The sequence below is a fragment of the Miscanthus floridulus genome, chromosome 9 (genome assembly GCF_019320115.1).
Source record: "Miscanthus floridulus cultivar M001 chromosome 9, ASM1932011v1, whole genome shotgun sequence".
In the NCBI taxonomy this organism is placed as follows: domain Eukaryota; kingdom Viridiplantae; phylum Streptophyta; class Magnoliopsida; order Poales; family Poaceae; genus Miscanthus; species Miscanthus floridulus.
Genome location: NC_089588.1, coordinates 19,068,517 through 19,074,735, shown reverse-complemented (window position 1 = coordinate 19,074,735; position 6,219 = coordinate 19,068,517).

Sequence of the window (6,219 nt, the reverse complement as noted above, 5' to 3'; positions counted from 1 at the left end):
CAGCTCCATGGTACGGGCTGACTCGCGACAAGCAGCCATCATTTCTGTCATCATCTCCGCATGAGTCATCGGAGGTGGCGGTGGCGGAGGAGGAGCCATAAGTGGAGCCTCATGGCTCTCCTTGTTGCCATGCTCATTGGCTCGGCCACTTTCACCTTGGCCTTCACCAAGACTGTGGCCCGCTCCAGCACTGGTGCTCCCATGTCCGGACCTCAGATTCATCTATAAGAGATAGGAACCAACCACTTAGGACAACCTTCTAGATCAGAAGCAAGGGATTAGGGAAATGACAAGACATTTATTAAAGCATTCTTTTTGTTATCCTATCAATTTACTAATCCAAATTATACGTGTAGGGGGACTTTAGTTTAAGCAAGATTCTATTATCATGATGCATGTATTAGCCTGTACACTCACTCAAGCCAGAATATAGTAGCATTCACAAAATTTCGGCACATCGCACACTCACTTTCCATATGCTAAGCGATTCCTTACTCAATGTAAGTCAGTGTACCTGCAGAAAACTGATTAGATAAAACCAGTGCCGCTATCCTAGATAGACCATATTGCTAGGGCTTATACTTATTTACATAATTTTAGGGCATCCTACCTTTTGTAAAACTTTTGTTGGTCAAATTTTTAAGTTTTGGAAAAGAGTGATGAACTTGTAAACTCATTATTGGCTCTGGTACAAACTATGGTAGAACCGCTCGAAATAACACACTTACGGAGGCGCTCGTCTTCCACCAAAAACTAAGCACCCCGAAAGCAAGCTACAGCGGGCGGGTTCCGTTGGGCACACCCCAAGGGAGAGCCCGAATAGTCCACATTTTCCCCCAAGGATCCAATAATGAGAACGAGTTACAATACTTAATCAATTTCATACATCCAGTGTTCTTAGAAATTCATTATTACATTGCCAAATTCAGAGTGTGGAATATTAAACAGTGGAATGATAATAAACATCTATCGATAATGAACAAGGATCCGTCTGTGCCCACTAGAAGAATCCTTCACATAATAGTACACCTCAAGTTGAACCAGCAACAGGGGTAAATAAACCCTAAGTACATAATGTACTCGTAAGACTTATCCGACTAGTGGAAATAATTTCCCAACTCCAAGGAATATGCAAAGCTTTATGGTTTGCTAGTTTCCTTTTTGTAGAAAGCAATACTAATAGTGAGTCCTTATTTATGTTATTATTAGCAGCCATGATTAATTTATTATCTAGCCATTCTATGTAAGCACATGTTCTACTTTCAAGCAAGAGTTGAACAATCAGTTCCATTTCATCACCTTTCATCTTTCGGTTCTTACTACGGTGCTGGACCGTAGACTAGCCGTACCGGATTGCCCAGCGATTCACAAATCAATGCCCCCAGCTGGGTACTCCGAAAACACACGCCCCGCTTGTACCCTAGGCACAAGCAGAACCAACCCATCACCCTCCTGTCACGGGGTCTAGGTCCCCAACCAAACTTGGACTCCAAGCCCCCGCTCCTAGATCCCAGACTTAGTGCGGTGTAAGGACCTCCACTATCCCCACCTCCAATCAGTCGGTCCGGAAAGAGCCAGAACCCACGACAAGAGAGCAACAAGTCTTCCCTACACCCATACCCAAGTATGTGCTAGAGACCTATGCAACGGCCGGTCCTTAATCGACACAAATAGGAAAAAAATGTAACCAAGCTATGCCCTGTTGGCCGTAGGACACAACCTCTTACACCCACCAATACCCAAACCATATCCCTGCCCGGTCACAATTTTCCTTTCCACCATTTTATCATGAGTGATCATAATTATCACCTATTGTGAGTAACGGCAGGTTACTCACGCTACCGATACCCTGAGCATAGCAGCTACTCGATCTATACTAGTAGGACTCGTAGGTAAGTATATCTATGCATGTAGCTTTCATAAAATGCCTATAACATAAATGCACATCATATATATATTCAGTAATCATTCAAAAATAGGGGTTATGCACCGGGGCTTGCGTTGGGCGGGCGGTGTATCAACAAAGTCAGCAATGAATGGCTCTGGGGCTCCCTCCTGTACAAGAATCTCCTCCTCGTACTCCTCAATGACCTCCTCGTAGTTATGTTCGTCCACAGGCACTAACTCTACCAACTCGTGATCTACATGCTTGAAATAATGATGCAACACTTAGTAATATGACAACAGCAACTCTTAAAATCAAAATGCATCCATTAAGCTACTAGGCGAGTCCTATCGACTAAGGTGCTAAGTTAGCTATTGTTACCACTAACAAGTATGAAACATGGCATGTACTACCTTAGCAACTAAAGGCACTCTTACTCTTAATACCAATTTACTCTATATATGATAAAACAAGGGGTACTAGCTACTCTATTTATCAACCTACTCTAGGGTTACAAAAATTATAGTGAGCACATAATAATCTAATGAGCCTACTGTAAAAAGATCATGGCTAAAGCTATCACCATTTTGCCACAAAAATTCCTACAAATACTAAGCTAAATAATACTAAGCTTTCTAAATTGAATTTATGAATCTATCGTTACCATAGCTAACTGCAAACTAACTACACCATCAGCTAGATAGCATTTTTGTGAACCTAGTAATTTTTGTTTCACTATTTTTGGACATCTATAGAATTTACTATTATTTTTCGAAGTTCAGCTCGAAACTAAATTGAATAAACATTCATAACTTCACTGGAAATTGAAAAACCAAAATCTACCGTGTGGCCCAAAGCACGAGTGGCTTGGCCCACTCTAGCGTAACATGTGCGCGCACGATGTGGCCCAGTCCGTGCGACGACGGCCCGTGACGCGGAAGACCCGCGCATGCCGGTCATCTTGCGAAAATGCCCTCGGTCTACCCGGTAATCGTGCGAGCACTAAGAGCACTATTCTGCCAGTCTGCTATCTTACAATTATGCCCCTCCCCCTCTCCATTTTTACCACGGCCATACCCTCGAGTCCCCCGCGCACGCATCGACGCGGCGGCGCTAGCATAGGGCGGTTACGCTGGCCAGACTAGTCCCTCCCCGCCCCCAAATGCGAGCCGATATCTACCTAGGCAGGAGCGTGAGACGCTAAGCAAAGAAAGCACAAGCCGAGACGCCGCAGTAAGGCCAGACCATGGTGGCAGAGCTCTTGCAACAAGGCAGCGGTGATCCGGTGAGTTACAACAGTGCCAGGGTAAATAGGGTAGCGAGTGAGCTCCAGACACTCACCATGGAACCAATCGAGGCGTTGGTTCGACTAGAGGCGGCCTGAGCCAAGCTGGCGGCGTGCGCATGGACGGTGCAGTGGTGCATGGCGGTGGCAAGGCTGCATTAGGGGTGGCTAGGCGGTGGTAGCGACTTGGCAAGGGTGCGCTGGTTGATGAGTAGGTGGAGGCAAAGTTGGCGATGCAACGAATTAAACGCGAGCAGCTCTAGAGAGGGGGCTTGCCATCGACGCATACCGACACAGACTTATTGACTGGCGAGAAGGAAGCTCCAAATTGTAGCATCGCGTGGGCGAGTGGTGACACCGGCCAAGTCACGGTGTCCGCGGCCAGACGCTGCCACCGTTCAAAAATGTGTCTTGCACGCTCTTTGAAGCGTCCCAAAAATCCATCTCAATGCTTCAATCGGTAAACCAACTATTTTACACTCGAGATGGCATACCAAGCTACTAAAACAAGCCCTAAGACCATACCACTACCGAACCAGATTCTCCTATAAAAATTCCCAAACTTAGCTTCGTCACATCGTTTTCTAACTTAAGAAATTTGACTAAGCTTTGATTGATTTCACGTCGAATGCGATTTCCAAGCTATTAAGTAAGCTAGCTAATGACTCCCATTCTCGATCGCAAGTATTTCATCGTCACCTACGAATCTTATACTACAAACTTTATTAAAGTTTCATATATGCAAAAAAACTAGACCTGCGGGGGAAAGCCACCCCCAAGCATTGCATTAAGAAGAAGAACCTTCTCACGCAGGTCCAGAAAACCCTCGAACCCCTGCCCTACCTATACACAGTGGCACCGTACCCCTATGAGAATAGGGTTGTTCCTTAGACCTGTACTTTGGTGTGGGACAGACGAGAGGATTTTTTTTAACCCCAGCCTGAAATTTGCTCCCACAGGGAGTCGAACCCAGGACCTGAGGAGTGCCGCTGGGACGCTCTAACTAGTTGGACTAGAGGCCCTTTGGTAAGTTTCATATATGCATTCTATAACATTCTCGTTCAATAAAAATTCGTTTGAAACCCTAAGTGATAAAACGCGGCATGGAATGTAACTTTCGTTTCGCGTTTCCGATGAACGTTTCGAGTCACAGAAATTGATTTACACACTATAATTCATACACTCACACATAAATATGATGCTCATGCAGTGTTTTAGCAAAAAACTATACAGTGTAACACCGAGGGTGTTACAATTGCCTTCTTGCTTGTGTAGCATAGAAGTAGTTCCCTTGAGTGGCTATTTTGGTTTTAGTAACCTTGTTAGTCACATTGCTTAGTTTATGTAGCTAAGTAATTTACGCTCACTAATTTGGCTTGTGTAGCCTTGTTATTGAGTATTGCTAGTGAGCTTAGAGGCTTTGTGCTTTTGCTTCACTTGTTGTGTAGGAGCACCCTTGGTTGTGTGAAGTACTAGTGCATAGGTTTGTGTGACCTTGCTCTAGAACTGATTAGGTGAGCTCTAGCTAGCCCAACACCTTTGTTGCCTAATTAAGATCTTTTTAAGTTGCTTGTGAACTTAGACAGAGGGTGTAGTCTTGACTAGACCGATAGTTTTAATTCCGCATTTGTTTCGGTTAGCCGGCGTGATTAATTTTAGAAAGGACTATTCACCCCCCCCCCCCCTCTAGTCCGCAATCTCGACCCTACATCGGTGCTGAACCTTAGCACCAAAATGCTGAACCTCAGCACTCTGGGCTGATTTCTTGGTTTAAGGTGCTCCAAGTGTCCGTTTTGTGAACCGTTTGTTTCTATGGGTTCTTAATCTACCTAGGAACTTTTTCAAGTCATCAAACCACCGGTTGGTTTGAGTGATTTTGGTTTGGCCTCTTGCTTCACTTCAATTGAAGTTGAGGGCTCTATTTTCGTGTCTTGGGGAGTTTTGGAGTTGTGAGTGTTTTTCCGCTGTGGTGAGTGTTCTGCTGTGTTCGACGGTCATCACCGAGAATATCCAACCACCAGTTGGCTCGAGGACACTACACATGTGAGTTTTCGCGTTTTGGGGTTTTTGTTTGGGACAGTGGCCATTTTAAGAGAAATTTTGATTGGCTTCCATTCATCCCCTCTAGTCGCCTATTTTAGTCCTTCAAAGCCAAATTTAGCGGGACGCCGTCCTGGCATTACTAAACATCAATGGTCGTGATCTCTAACACCCGCAAGCGATAAGCAAGCGTCTGTGATTGGTGGCAGCAACTGAGAAAAGAAGCTCGTGCTGTGCAGCGACTGTTCTAAAGATGGCAACGGGGGCCCGATCCCCGATTCCCCGCGGGGAATTCCCCTATTAGGGGACGATGATGGGATCAATTGACCCCCCACGGGGATTTAAATGGTAGGAAATCAGTCTCCGTCGGGTCTGACGGGTACGGGGATGGGATCAGTCCCCCCGTCCCCGATCCCCGCAAACCCGATCCGCTATCTAAGGCCCATCGGTACTGAAGAAGTAAAAGGCCCGTCTAAAGGCCCAATAGTCAGCCAAGAATATATAATGTGAGCTGTGTAACCCTAACTCTACCGCTCCTCATTTCTTCTCCCCAGCCGCAATTTTGCTTTCTCCACCAGCTAGCTCCCGCACAAGCACAGCGCACACCAGCCGCCGGCGAACTCCACGTCTCCACCAGGCTTTGCTCCCTGTCTGCATACCCACGCGGACATGCTGCCGCAGGTACGAGTGAGCTGCCGCGCTCGGCGGTCCTGCCTGCAGTCCGCTCACATCCTAAATCTCTGTCATGGTCCCCATCCAAATCCACAAGGAGTGGGTGCAAGATGGACGTGGTCAGTGGTCAAGACTCAAGAATCAAGATGCTGACTGCTGAGAACTGTAGGGAGTGGATAGCCTCGTAGTAGTGTACTTTCTTTCTGGCATGTATTTTCTTTGGATCTGAGATGAGAGAACTAGTCTTTTTTTAGTCTTCTTTCTCTTCGGCATGTATTTTCTTTGGATTTGAAAGAATAGAACTAGCATATCATTCTTTCTTTGCATTCTATGAGAT